The sequence below is a fragment of the Procambarus clarkii genome, chromosome 50 (genome assembly GCF_040958095.1).
Source record: "Procambarus clarkii isolate CNS0578487 chromosome 50, FALCON_Pclarkii_2.0, whole genome shotgun sequence".
In the NCBI taxonomy this organism is placed as follows: domain Eukaryota; kingdom Metazoa; phylum Arthropoda; class Malacostraca; order Decapoda; family Cambaridae; genus Procambarus; species Procambarus clarkii.
In genome coordinates this window covers 34,346,869-34,361,805 of record NC_091199.1, presented here as the reverse complement: position 1 = coordinate 34,361,805, position 14,937 = coordinate 34,346,869, and the positions used below count along the sequence as shown (strand labels likewise).

The 14,937-nt window shown below is 45.4% G+C and overlaps 1 protein-coding gene across 1 annotated transcript in view; it reads left to right on the top strand.

Moving 5' to 3' along the window:
• Positions 1 to 2,472: 2,472 nt before the first annotated feature.
• Positions 2,473 to 14,937, top strand: part of LOC138351744 (ryncolin-4-like) — a 132,147-nt gene continuing 119,682 nt past the window's right edge. Inside the window, exon 1 of the mRNA XM_069303772.1 lies at positions 2,473 to 2,548. The gene's annotated coding sequence lies outside the window, so the exon portion shown is untranslated. The remainder of the gene's footprint in view (positions 2,549 to 14,937) is intronic.

The window sequence follows — 14,937 nt, the reverse complement described above, 5'->3', positions numbered from 1 at the left end:
GTTTGCCCAGCTTGAGGCGGGCGGTAGCTGCCCAGTGGGGCGCGATGACCCCTCCCACCGTCGGAAGCAACCCCTGGCGTCACACTCTTCGCCAATCGAGCAGAAGACTTAAAACCGGTAGACTGTCGCTTCCCGTGTTGGTTCGACGCTGTGAGGCGAAGCTGGAGTGTCCTCTCCAGGGCGCAAAGCCTGGGTAGGTAGATAAGGAGGAGAAGCTGTTACCCATGCAGCAGGTCCCCCCTCTCCACGTTGCTGAAATTATCCAATAGAGAGGCAAATGCCAATACGCATGGTTCCAGCAACGTCGCAGGAGCTGCCAGAACGAGGTCGACGTCAACAACGAACTGCCTTAGGGGCTCCAACTCCGGATTTTTTCTCGAGGTTGACTCCTGAAGCCTTCCCAAAAACAAGGGTATGGCCGCAAGGCAGCGGAGGTTTAAAATCAGGGTTTTCCTTCCCCTAGATGGGCTGCCTTCCCAGGCTATCGAGTCCCATCTACACGGAGCAGCTGGTTTTAAGGCGCCAGAGGCACGCCCTCGCCCCTTCTCCTGTCGGTAAAAGCAGTTCCGCCGGACTTAGACTAAGCCACCCGTGCAGGCCAGGAGTTGGACTTGGTTGTCAGAGGCTATTTGAGACGCATGCCGTATAGGAGCATTTTATAGGTCATGGGAGCTCGTCCCCCATTACCACCCCCTGGCTATGACAACCCCTTGGAACCATATATATATATATATATATATATATATATATATATATATATATATATATATATATATATATATATTGACATCCAGTCAATATATATATATATATATATATATATATATATATATATAGATATATATATATATTGACATCCAGTCAATATATATATATATATATATATATATATATATATATATATATATATATATATATATATATATATATATATATATATATATATATATATATATATATATATATATATATATATATATATATTGACATCCAGATGACATCTAGTCATCCAACAAATGCTTAATAAAGCACAAAAAATAAAAAAGGAAGGGGGTGGTAGGAGAAAAGCACACAGAAACTGTATTGGAGGGGATTGAAACATTCCCTCTAATGCGTTATGCGTGGTTTCCTCCGAGGCTATGGGTCCCCCTTCTTCCAGCTAGAGGTGGTACTCCCTTCCATATTTATATATATATATATATATATATATATATATATATATATATATATATATATATTTATATATATATATATATATATATATATATATATATATATATATATATATATATATATATATATATTTATATATATATATATATATATATATATATTTATATATATATATATATATATATATATATATATATATATATATATATATATATATATATATATATATATATATATATATGTCGTACCTAGTAGCCAGAACGCACTTCTCTGCCTACTATTCAAGGCCCGATTTGCCTGATAAGCCAAGTTTTCATGAATTAATTGTTTTTCGACTACCTAACCTACCTAACCTAACCTAACCTAACTTTTTCGGCCACCTAACCTAACCTAACCTATTAAGATAGGTTAGGTTAGGTTAGGTAGGGTTGGTTAGGTTCGGTCATATATCTACGTTAATTTTAACTCCAATAAAAAAAAATTGACTTCATACACAATGAAATGGGTAGCTTTATCATTTCATAAGAAAAAAAATAGAGAAAATATATTAATTCATGAAAACTTGACTTATTAGGCAAATCGGGCCTTGCATAGTAGGCTGAGAAGTGAGTTCTGGCTACTAGGTACGACATATATATATATATATATATATATATATATATATATATATATATATATATATATATATGTCGTACCTAGTAGCCAGAACGCACTTCTCAGCCTACTATGCAAGGCCCAATTTGCCTAATAAGACAAGTTTTCATGAATTAATTGTTTTTCGACTACCTAACCTACCTAACCTAACCTAACCTAACTTTTTCGGCTACCTAACCTAACCTAACCTATAAAGATAGGTTAGGTTAGGTTAGGTAGGGTTGGTTAGGTTCGGTCATATATATACGTTAATTTTAACTCCAATTAAAAAAAAATGACCTCATTCATAATGAAATGGGTAGCTTTATCATTTCATAAGAAAAAAATTAGAGAAAATATATTAATTCAGGAAAACTTGACTTATTAGGCAAATCGGGCCTTGCATAGTAGGCTCAGAAGTGCGTTCTGGCTACTAGGTACGACATATATATATATATATATATATATATATATATATATATATATATATATATATATATATATATATATATATATATATATATATATATATATATATATATATATATATATATACATTTTTGTTCTAATTTGAATATGAAATAACTAGAGCCAATTTTTTCTACAGTTGAAACAATGACCATCAATTGAAGGAAACATTACAATGGTGTAATATTGGCAGGGTGACAACGCCCAAGGACTGTGCTGACCTGTACCGCCAGGGAGAGAGGCTGGATGGCGTCTACTTCATCAAACCTGACAGGTAATAGTATATCATCCAAACAATACCAGGTTAGCCATCCAGGTCGTGCCAAGTTAATTATCCAGGTTGTGCCAGGTTAACTATCCAGGTCGGGCCAGGTCAACCATCCAAGTTTAGTGAGATCAACCATGCAGGTCGACAATCCAGGTCATGTTAGGTCGACAGTACAGGCCGTGTCAGGTCGACAGTACAGGCCGTGTCAGCTCGACAGTACAGGCCGTGTCAGGTCGACAGTATAGGCCGTGTCAGGTCGACAGTACAGGCCGTGTCAGGTCGACAGTATAGGCCGTGTCAGGTCGACAGTACAGGCCGTGTCAGGTTGACAGTACAGGCCGTGTCAGGTCGACAGTACAGGCCGTGTCAGGTCGACAGTACTGGCCGTGTCAGGTTGACAGTACAGGCCGTGTCAGGTCGACAGTACAGGCCGTGTCAGGTCGACAGTATAGGCCGTGTCAGGTCGACAGTACAGGCCGTGTCAGGTCGACAGTATAGGCCGTGTCAGGTCGACAGTACAGGCCGTGTCAGGTCGACAGTACAGGCCGTGTCAGGTCGACAGTACAGGCCGTGTCAGGTCGACAGTACAGGCCGTGTCAGGTCGACAGTATAGGCCGTGTCAGGTTGACAGTACAGGCCGTGTCAGGTTGACAGTACAGGCCGTGTCAGGTTGACAGTACAGGCCGTGTCAGGTCGACAGTACAGGCCGTGTCGGGTCGACAGTATAGGCCGTGTCAGGTTGACAGTACAGGCCGTGTCAGGTTGACAGTACAGGCCGTGTCAGGTCGACAGTACAGGCCGTGTCAGGTCGACAGTAAAGGTCGAGCCAAGTCGACAGTACAGGCCGTGTCAGGTTGACAGTAAAGGTCGAGCCAGGTCGACAGTACTGGCCGTGTCAGGTTGACAGTACAGGCCGTGTCAGGTTGACAGTACAGGCCATGTCAGGTTGACAGTAAAGGTCGAGCCAGGTCGACAGTACAGGCCGTGTCAGGTCGACAGTACAGGCCGTGTCAGGTCGACAGTAAAGGTCGAGCTAGGTCGACAGTTCAGGTCATGCCAGGTATACAATGCAGGTCATGCCAAGTCATCCATCCAGGCCATCCATCAAGGTCGTGCTAGGCCAACAATCAGTATCATGCCAGGTCAGTCATCAAGTTTGTGCCAGTTCAATCATTGAGGTCGTACCTGGTCATCCGTCAAGGTCGTGCTAGGCCAACAATCAGTGTCATGCCAGGTCAGTCATCAAGTTTGTGCCAGTTCAATCATTGAGGTCGTACCTGGTCATCCATCAAGGTCGTGCTAGGCCAACAATCAGTGTCATGCCAGGTCAGTCATCAAGTTTGCGCCAGTTCAATCATTGAGGTCGTACCTGGTCATCCATCAAGGTCGTGCTAGGCCAACAATCAATATCATCCCAGCAAACATAAAACGTTGTTTGACGTTTTTATTTGGTCTCAGAAAGGTGACTCTGTAACTATTTATATTAAGACGTCTTTTTAACATCAAATATGTGTGTGTGTTTTTTGTGAATGTATTCACATAGTTGTGTTTGTGGGGGATGTGCTCTGCTCTTTCGGTCTGCTTCTCAACTCTCAATCAATCAACTGTTAATAACTACCAACTATTTTTTTCCACGCACTCACGCACATACCCCCAGGAAGCAGCCTGTAACAGCTATCTAACTCCCAGGTACCTATGTACTGCTGGATAACAGGCGCCTCAGGGTGAAAGATAATTATCATTTTATTTCTGCCATTGTTACGGCCCTCTCGGGACGCAACGGGGTTCTTACTCTGATGTAGTTAGAGGAAGATATATATCCGGCCCCAAGCCAGTAGAGGCTATCAAGGGATGCGATCCGTGACGCAAGCAACTTAAAGGGAGTAGGGAAAGAAAGGTAAGAACTTAATATAATATAATGTTCACCATCACCATTTAAATATATAAAAGTAAAACGTACACAAGGGGGAGGGGTATTAACACTTTACAAAGGGGATCAACACTGTAGTCTTCTGCTGGAGACTAAGGATCCTCGAAGCTAGGTGCTGAGTCCGCGGCGCTTTCTTCGTGGCCTCAAGACGTGTCCTCTGAGAACGCCGAGCCTACCCTGGCCACAGGTCAGCCACAACACAGGTCCACTGGGGGCACCGTCGTGGAGGCCGTCAACCACACGTCCAGCAGGTCTGCTGGCAGGTACTGAGCCACCAAGGCTGGTACGGCCACTCCACGAACGATAAAAGGGGTACGCCCTAGACAGGAGTCTCGTGTGATATCACCAATCACCCTCCTGTCCTCAATACCCCAGTGGATTATCGTCTCCAACCGTCGGTCCCGGGTAAATCCTTTCACTGCCACTCCACTGGCAGGCTTAACACACCACAGTGTTCTTCCGGGGGGACGACGTCACAACAGCTGCAGCAAACTTCACCGTATGGAGACTGGCTGCCTCGGGTAGACTGACTCCACCTTCAACACAGTGGTCCCAGGTCGGCTCTGTAAGCAGACACGTCATCAATAACAGGGACACTAAAACACCACACTTACAGCCTCAGACACAAACACCCGACATATCCACTCCATAGATGGCGCTGTCGTCGGAGCACCACCTCACCAGAGGTCAGGAGCGGCGGTGTTGAGCGCTGAACCAGACTAGAAACTGGTCCTCGAGGCCAGTACACGCTGTCCTCACTAGGTGTCGTCGTTCGTTTGGAGGGGGTTTCGGGAGCTGACCCACAGATGGCGTGTTTGTCACTGCTCCAGGCTCGAACGCTGGATCCGGGTTCGTAACAGCCATCACCAGGGATCGAACCCGGACCCTTGGATTACGAGTACAGAGCGCTGTCCACTCAGCTATTAGGCCCCTCTCCTGATGTGTGTGCGTGTACTTACATAATTGTACTTACCTAATTTTGCTTGTGGGGGTTGAGCTCTTGCTCTTTGGTCCCGCCTCTCAACCGTCAATCAACAGGTGTACAGGTTCCTGAGCCTATTGGGCTCTATCATATCTACACTTGAAGCTGTGTATGGAGTCAGCCTCCACCACATCCCTTCCTAATGCATTCCATTTGTCTACTACTCTGACACTGAAAAATTCTTTCCAACGTCTCTATGGCTCATTTGGGCACTCAATTTCCACCTGTGTCCCCTAGTGCGTGTGCCCCTTGTGTTAAAAAGTCTGTCTTTATCTACCCTATCAATTCCTCTGAGAATCTTGTATGTGGTGATCATGTCCCCTCTAACTCTTCTGTCTCCCAGTGACATGATGTTAATTCCCGTAGTTTCTCCTCGTAGCTCATACCCCTCAGTTCTGGTTCTAGTCTGGTGGCAAACCAATGAACCTTTTCCAGTTTAGTCTTATGCTTGACTAGATATGGACTCCATGCTGGAGCCGCATACTCCAGGATTGGTCTGACATATGTGGTATATAATATTTTGAGAGATTCTTTACACAAGTTTCTAAAGGCCGTTCTCATGTTAGCCAACCTGGCATATGTGCCGCTCATGTTATCCTCCTGATATGAGCTTGAGGGGACATGGCTGGCGTGATATCAACCCCTAGGTCTTTCTCTCTCTCTGACTCTTGCAGGATTTCATCTCCCAAACAGTACCTTGTATCTGGTCTCCTGCTCCCTACGTGGTCCCCTTGTGTTAAATAGACTGTCTTTATCTACCCTATCAATTCCCTTCAGAATCTTGAATGTGGTGATCATGTCCCCCCTTACTCCTCTGTCTTCCAGCGAAGTGAGGTTTAATTCCCGTAGTCTCTCCTCATAGCTCATACCTCTCAGCTCGGGTACTAGTCTGGTGGCAAACCTTTGAACCTTTTCCAGTTTAGTCTTATCCTTGACTAGATATGGACTCCATGCTGGGGCTGCATACTCCAGGATTGGCCTGACATATGTGGTATACAAAGTTCTGAATGATTCTTTACACAAGTTTCTGAATGCCGTTCGTATGTTGGCCAGCCTGGCATATGCCGCTGATGTTATCCGCTTGATATGTGCTGCAGGAGACAGGTCTGGCGTGATATCAACCCCCAAGTCTTTTTCCTTCTCTGACTCCTGAAGAATTTCCTCTCCCAGATGATACCTTGTATCTGGCCTCCTGCTCCCTACACCTATCTTCATAACATTACATTTGGTTGGGATAAACTCTAACTATCATTTGTTAGACCATTCCTTCAGCTTGTCTAGGTCTTCTTGAAGCCTCAAACAGTCCTCTTCTGTTTTAATCCTTCTCATAATTTTAGCATCGTCCGCAAACATTGAGAGAAATGAATCGATACCCTCCGGGAGATCATTTACATATATCAGAAACAAGATAGGACCGAGTACAGAGCCCTGTGGGACTCCACTGGTGACTTCACGCCAATCGGAGGTCTCACCCCCTCACCGTAACTCTCTGCTTCCTATTGCTTAGGTACTCCCTTATCCACTGGAGCACCTTACCAGCTACACCTACCTGTCTCTCCAGCTTATGTGCCAGCCTCTTATGCGGTACTGTGTCAAAGGCTTTCCGACAATCCAAGAAAATGCAGTCCGCCCAGCCCTCTCTTCCTTGCTTAATGTTTGTCACCTGATCGTAGAATTCTATCAAGCCTGTAAGGCAAGATTTACCCTCCCTGAACCCATGTTGGTGATTTGTCACGAAGTCCCTTCTCACCAGATGTGTTACCAGGTTTTTTCTCACGATCTTCTCCATCACCTTGCATGGTATACAAGTCAAGGACACTGGCCTGTAGTTCAGTGCCTCTTGCCTGTTGCCCTTTTTGTATATTGGGACCACATTTGCCGTCTTCCATATTTCTTGTAGGTCTCCCGTCTCCAGTGACTTACTATACACTATGGAGAGTGGCAAGCAAAGTGCCTCTGCACACTCTTTCAGTATCCATGGTGAGATCCCATCTGGACCAACAGCCTTTCTAACATCCAGATCCAGCAGGTGTCTCTTGACCTCCTCTCTCGTAATTTCGAACTCTTCCATGGCCGCCTAGTTTACCTCCATTTCTCCTAGCACAGTGACCTCACCTTGTTCTATTGTGAAGACCTCCTGGAACCTCTTGTTGAGTTCTTCACACACCTCTGTGTCATTCTCTGTATACCTGTCCTCGCCTGTTCGAAGTTTCAATGCCTGTTCTTTCACTGTTGTTTTCCTTCTGATGTGACTGTGGAGTAGCTTTGGTTCGGTCTTGGCTTTGTTTGCTATATCATTTTCAAAACTTTTCTCTGCTTCTCTTCTCACCCTGACGTACTCATTCCTAGTTTTCTGGTATCTCTCTCTCTGCTTTCTGGTGTTCTGTTATTCCGGAAGTTCCTCTTCGCCATTTTGTTCAGTTTCTTCGCTTCCATACATGCCCTATTATACCATTGATTCTTCTGTTGCTTCTCGGATTTTTCATTTTGGGCCGGGATGAACCTGTTTACTGCCTCCTGACACTTTTGGGTAACATAGTCCATCATACCCTGTACAGACTTATCTCTGAGGTCTGTGTTCCAAGGTATTTCACTTAGGAAACTTCTCATCTGTTCATAATTCCCCTTTCAGTATGCCAGCCTTTTGATTCCTAGTTCTTTTTTGGGGGGGGGAGATAAGTCCTAGCTCTACCAGGTACTCAAAGTTCAATACACTGTGGTCACTCATTCCCAAGGGCGCTTCCATCTTAACTTCCCTTATATCCCACTCATTTAGGGTAAATATCAAATCATGCATTGCTGGTTCATCTTCTCCTCTCATTCTTGTTGGTTCTTTGATGTGCTTGCTTAGAAAGTTTCTTGTTGCCACGTCCAGCAGCTTAGCTCTCCATGTTTCTGGTCCTCCATGCGGGTCTCTGTTCTTCCAATCTATCTTTCCATGGTTGAAGTCTCCCATAATAAGTAGTCCAGATCCATTCCTGCTAGCAACAGAAGCTGCTCTTTCTATTATGTTAATAGTGGCCATGTTGTTTCTATCATATTCCTGTCTAGGTCTTCTGTCATTTGGTTTTGGATTATATATGACTACGACTATAATTTTTTTCCCTCCATTTGTTATGGTACCTGCTATGTAGTCACTGAAACCTTCACAGCCCTGAATATCCATCTCTTCAAAATCCCAGCCTTTTCTTACCAGCAGAGCTACACCACCCCCACCTCTTCCTTCCCTCTCTTTCCTCATAACATAATAGTCCTGTGGGAACACTGCGTTTATTATCGTTATCGTGAGCTGTTTCTGTGAGGGCTATTATGTCTGGGTTTTCCTCTAGTACCCGTTCTCCAAGCTCATTTGCTATATTTGTAATACCAATGTGTTAGTGTACATTGCTTTGTGGATCACTTTCTTCTGTCCCTTCTCAAATCGCCTCCTTGGTGAGTGTTCTGCTGGTGGGGGAGGCTGTTCCATGGGTGTGAGGACCTGTGAGGTGGATAACAGGGTCTCAGAGGATACTGGGATGAGGGGCGGGGATCTATTGAAGGGGGAGGGCCAGGGAGGGTATGGGGTGAAAGGGGAGGGAGGACGGGAAGGAAAGGGGGGGAGGGAGGACTCGGGAGGAGGGGAGGGGTAGAAGGGTGGGGATTGGGTGTGGGGGGAGGGAGATTTGGCTGATCATTTGAGTGGGGGCAGGGAGGGTTTGGGGTAGGGGGGTTTTCTATGCAGAGGAGGGTGGCGGGGTTGTCCTCCCTTCTGGTATTACTGGGTAGCTGGTTGTGGGTTCCCCCCCTCGCCTCTGGGGGTGTTGTGTTGGGAGCTGTGACTTCCTGGTTTTCCCCTCTCGCCCTGCGCCTCTTCCTTGCTTCTGCCGCCACGGCTCTCTCCTCCCTTGTCATGTCTCTCTGGAGGAATACATTTTTGAATTTTCCCACGTTTTTTAGGGAGCTCTTCCTTGATAGGATCTTCTCCTTTGTGCTCTCATTTGCAAACACTATCTTTATCATTCGGTCTCGGTCTTTGTTGTACCAACCTAGCCTGAAGACCTCAATGCTTTGCTCAGCCCCTTCCATGTCTAGTGCCTTTAGTACTTCATTCACTGCTGCTTTGTCCTATTCATTCCACTCTGTCCTATTAGAGACTTCCTGCTCTTTAATACCCACAGCAGCCACTGATCTGTTCCTTTTCAGCAGTTGGCTAGTGGAGCGTGCCGCCTCCTGTGAGGTGGCTGCTTTCATGGCCACCTCCATCACTGCAGTCAATACTTCAGTATTTTTTTTTAGTATTTCCGCAAATGTTGCTTTTATTGTGGCATTCTCATCCAAAAAACTATAACCACCTTCTCCCTGGATGGTTTTCTGAGTCTCAGCCTCGATACCATTCTCTTTGAGGGCTCTAATCTCCCTCTTTGCTGCTGTCAGCTCTCTTTTCAGGTTGCTTATTTCGTTCTTCATTTCCTGCATCATTTCTTGCATCTCACTCTTGATGTCCTCCAGAAACTGGGCGAACATTTCCTTCATTTCCTCACCTTGGCTCTTCCCTGTTCCCCTGGTACCTCTGGCTGCCATGCTTGCCCCTGTTCCTATAGTTGTGCCGTAATAGGATTTGTCAGGAAGGCAGAGCTGGATGGGGGAGGGAGAGAGAGAGAGAGGAAGAGAGAGAGAAAGAGAGAGAGAGAAAGGGAGTGATAAAGGGAGAGATAAATGGGTGGGTGGGGGCGATCCGACCCTTCCACTGAAGTGAGAAGAAAGTAGAATAGGAGGAGATGGAGAGAGAGGCGGGAGGGAGAGAGAGAGGGAGAGAGAGGAGAGAGATGGAGAGGGAGAGAGGGGGGGAGGTGTGTGTGTGTGTGTGTGTGTATGTGTGTGTGTGTGTGTGTGTGTGTGTCTGGGCAGAGAGGAAGGGGGAAGGAAAGAGAGGGAGGGAGAGAGAGAGAGAGAGAGAGAGAGAGAGAGAGAGAGAGAGAGAGAGAGAGAGAGAGAGAGAGAGAGAGAGAGAGAGAGAGAGAGAGAGAGAGAGAGAGAGAGAGAGAGAGACAGAGAGAGACAGAGAGGGGGGGGGAGAGAGGCAGAGAGAGTGGGAGAGAGAGAGAGAGAGAGTGGGAGAGAGAGAGAGAGTGGGAGAGAGAGAGAGTGGGAGAGAGGGAGTGGGAGAGGGAGAGAGGGTCCCTGTGTGTGTGTGTACTCACCTAATTGTCCTTGTGGGGGTTGAGCTTTGGCTCTTTGGGCCCATCTCTCAACTGTCAATCAACTGGTGTACAGATTCCTAAGCCTATTGGGCTCAATTATATCTACATTTAAAACTGTGAATGGAGTCAGCCTCCACCACATCTCTGCCTAATGCATTCCACCTGTTAACTACTCTGACACTGAAAAAGTTCTTTCTAACGTCCCTGTGGCTCATTTGGGTACTCAGTTTCCACCTATGTCCCCTTGTTCGCGTACCGCCAATGTTGAATAGTTTATCCTTGTCTACCCTGTCAATTCTCCTGAGGATCTTGTAGGTAGTGATCATATCTCCCCCTCACTCTTCTGTCTTCTAGTGTCGTAAGGTGTATTTCCCGCAGTCTTTCCTCGTAACTCATGCCTCTTAGTTCTGGGACCAGTCTAGTGGCATACCTCTGAAATTTTTCCAGCTTCGTCTTGTGCTTGACAAGGTGCGGACTCCATGCTGGGGCCGCATACTCCAGGATTGGTCTTACGTATGTGGTGTACAAGATTCTAAACGATTCCTTACACAGGTTCCTGAAGGCTGTTCTAATGTTAGCCAGCCTTGCTTATGCCGCAGACGTAATTCTTTTGATGTGGGCTTAAGGAGACAGGTTTGGTGTGATATAAATTCCTAGATCTTTCTCTCTTTCCGTTTCATTAAGTACTTCATCTGCTATTCTGTATCTTGTGTCTGGCCTCCTGTTTCCACCGCCTAGTTTCATTACTTTGCATTTACTCGGGTTAAACTTTAACAACCATTTGTTGGACCATTCATTCAGTTTGTCTAGGTCATCCTGTAGCCTTCTACTATCATCCTCTTTTTCAATCCTCCTCATAATTTTTGCATCATCAGCAAACATTGAGAGAAACGATTCTATACCCTCTGGGAGATCATTTACATATATCAGAAACAGTATTGGTCCAAGGACTGACCCCTACGGGACTCCACTTGTGACGTCACGCCAATCCGAGACCTCACCCCTCACAGTGACTCTTTGTCTACTGTTACTTACGTACTCCCGAGACCAACGGAGTACCTTCCCTTTCACTCCAGCCTGCATCTCCTGCTTTCTCAGTAGCCTCTTATGTGGTACTGTATCAAAGGCTTTTTGACAATCCAAAAATATGCAGTCTGCCCAGCCCTCTCTTTCTTGCTTGATTTTTGTTGCCTGGTCGTAGAACTCAATTAGCCCTATGAGGCAGGACTTGCCATCCCTGAACCCATGTTGATGCTGTGTTACAAAGTTCTTTCGCTCCAGATGTTCCACTAGCTTTCTTCGCATAATCTTCTCCATCAGCTTGCATGGTATGCAGGCTAGGGACACTGGCCTGTAGTTCAGTGCCGCCTGCCTATCTCCTTTCTTGTATATTGGAACTACATAAGCTGCCTTACAAATTTCTGGCAGTTCCCCTGTTTCCAGTGATTTGTTATACACTATGGAGAGTGGCAGGCACAGTGCTTCTGCTCCTTACCTTAGTATCCAAGGGGAGATTCCATCTGGGCCTATAGCCTTTGTCACATGCAACTCTAGTAAACACTTCTTTACTTCCCCACTGGTAATCTCAAACTCTTCCAGTGGTTCCAGGTTAACTATTCCCTCTTTTATCTCTGGAATCTCTCCTTGCTCTTCGGTGAAGACCTCCTGGAACTTCTTATTCAGTTCCTCACACACTTCCATGTCGTTTGTAGTGAATCAATCTGCCCCTATTCTTATATTCATTACCTGTTCCTTTACTGTTGTTTTTCTCCAGATGTTACTATGCAGCAACTTGGGTTGAGTCTTTGCTTTGCTTGCGATGTCATTTTCGTATTGTCTTTCTGCCTCTCTTCTCATCCTGACATATTCATTCCTGGCACTCTGGTATCTTTCTCTGCTCTCAAGTGTCCTCTTATTCCTATAGTTTCTCCATGCCCTATTACTTTGCTGTTTAGCTAGCCCACATCTCTGATTAAATCATGGGCTTCTCATCTTCATTTCATTGCTTTCCTTTTGGACTGGGACAAACTTGTTTGCTGCTTCCTTGCACTTGTGCGTGATGAAGTCCATCATGTCTACGGCCGTCTTTCCCCTGAGCTTTGTTTCCCATGTTATATCTGTTAGGAATTTTCTTAACACCTCATAGTTTCCCTTTTGGAATGCCAGTTTTTTGTTTTCAGTACCCCTCCTTCAGTTCAATAACCCTTCCTCAACCAGATACTCAAACGCCAGTACACTGTGGTCGCTCATTCCTACTGGGGCCTCATAGCCGATTTTCCTTATGTCGGAGTCGATCAGAGTGAAGACTAGGTCGAGTCTCGCTGGTTCATCGTTTCCTCTCATCCTAGTGGGTTCCCTGACATGTTGGCTTAGATAGTTTCTTGTCGCCACCTCCATTAGTTTGGCTCTCCATGTATCCTCTCCTCCATGCGGTTCCTTGTTCTCCCAGTATATCTTTCCGTGATTGAAGTCTTCTATGATGAGCAGATGGGATCTATTTCTACAGGCAGTAGAGGCTGCCTTCTCAATTATAGTGTTAACTGCCATGTTGTTGTTGTAATTCTCTTGCCTTGGTTTTCTGTTATTTGGTGGAGAGTTATATATAACTACTACTACTACTTTTGGTCCTCCCAATGTTATGGTGCCTGTTACGTAGTCTCTGAAACCATTGCAGCCCGGGATGACCATCTCCTTGAAGCTCCATTCCTTTCTCATTAGTAGGGCCACTCCACCTCTTCCCCGTCCTTCCCTCTCTTTCCTTATTACAGTGTAGTTCTGGGGAAACACTGCATTCGTTATGATACCTGAGAGTTTTGTTTCTGTGAGTCCGATTACATCTGGGTTCAATTCTTGTGTTCTTTCCCGTAGTTCACTTGCCTTGCTGGTGATCCCATCTATGTTCGAGTACATCACCCTGAAGCTGACTCTCTTCTGTCCTTTCTCAGATTTTGTACTCACCTATTTGTACTCACCTATTTGTGCTTGCAGGATCGAGCATTGACTCTTGGATCCCGCCTTTCCAGCAATTGGTTGTTTACAGCAATGACTCCTGTCCCATTTCCCTATCATACCTAATTTTAAAAGTATGAATAGAGTTTTCTTCCACAACCTGTTCCCCAAATGCACTCCATTTTTCCACTACTCTCACGCAGAAAGAAAACTTCCTAACTTCTCTGTGACTCATCTGAGTTTCCAGTTTCCACCCATGTTCCCTCGTTCTGTTATTATTACGTGTGAACATTTCATCTATTTCCACTTAGTCAATTCCCCTGAGTATTTTATATGTCCCTATCATATCTTCTCTCTCCCTTCTTTTCTCTAGTGTCGTAAGGTTCAGTTCCTTCAGACGCTCTTCATATCCCACCCCTCGTAACTCTGGGACAAGCCTCGTCGCAAACCTCTGAACCTTCTACAGTTTCCTTATGTGTTTCTTCAGGTGGGGGCTCCATGATGGTGCGGTATACTCTAAGACGGGTCACACGTAGGCAGTGTAAAGTGCCCTAAAAGCCTCCTCATTTAGGTTTCTGAATGAAGTTCTAATTTTCGCCAGTGTAGAGTACGCTGCTGTCGTTATCTTATTTATATGTGCCTCAGGAGTTAGGTTAGGTGTCACATCCACTCCCAGGTCTCTTTCTCGAATCGTTACAGATAGGAAGTTCCCCTTCATTGTGTACTGTCCTTTTGGTCTTCTATCACCTGATCCCATTTCCATAACTTTACATTTACTGGTGTTAAACGCCAGTAGCCATTTCCCTGATCATCTCTGCAACCTGTTTAAGTCCTCTTGGAGGATCCTACAATCCTCGTCTGTCACAACTCTTCTCATTAATTTTGCGTCATCCGCAAACATTGACATGTATGATTCCACTCCTGTAAACATATCATTTACATAAATTAGAAAGAGGATTGGTCCCAGCACCGATCCTTGAGGTACTCCACTTGTTACTGTTCGCCAGTCCGACTTCTCGCCCTTTACCATTACCCTCTGGCTCCTTCCTGTTAGGTAGTTCTTCACCCATGAAAGGGCCTTTCCGCTTACTCCTGCCTGCCTCTCAAGTTTGTATAGCAGTCTCATGTGCGGTACTGTATCAAAGGCCTTTTGGCAGTCAAGAAATATGCAGTCTGCCCAGCCTTCTCTGTCCTGCCTTATCCTGTGTGTGTGTGTGTATGTGTGTGTGTGTGTGTGTGTGTGTACTCACCTAGTTGTACTCACCTAGTTGTACTCACCTAGTTGTGTTTGCGGGGGTTGAGCTCTGGCTCTTTGGTCCCGCCTCTCAACCGTCAATCAACAGGTGTACAGATT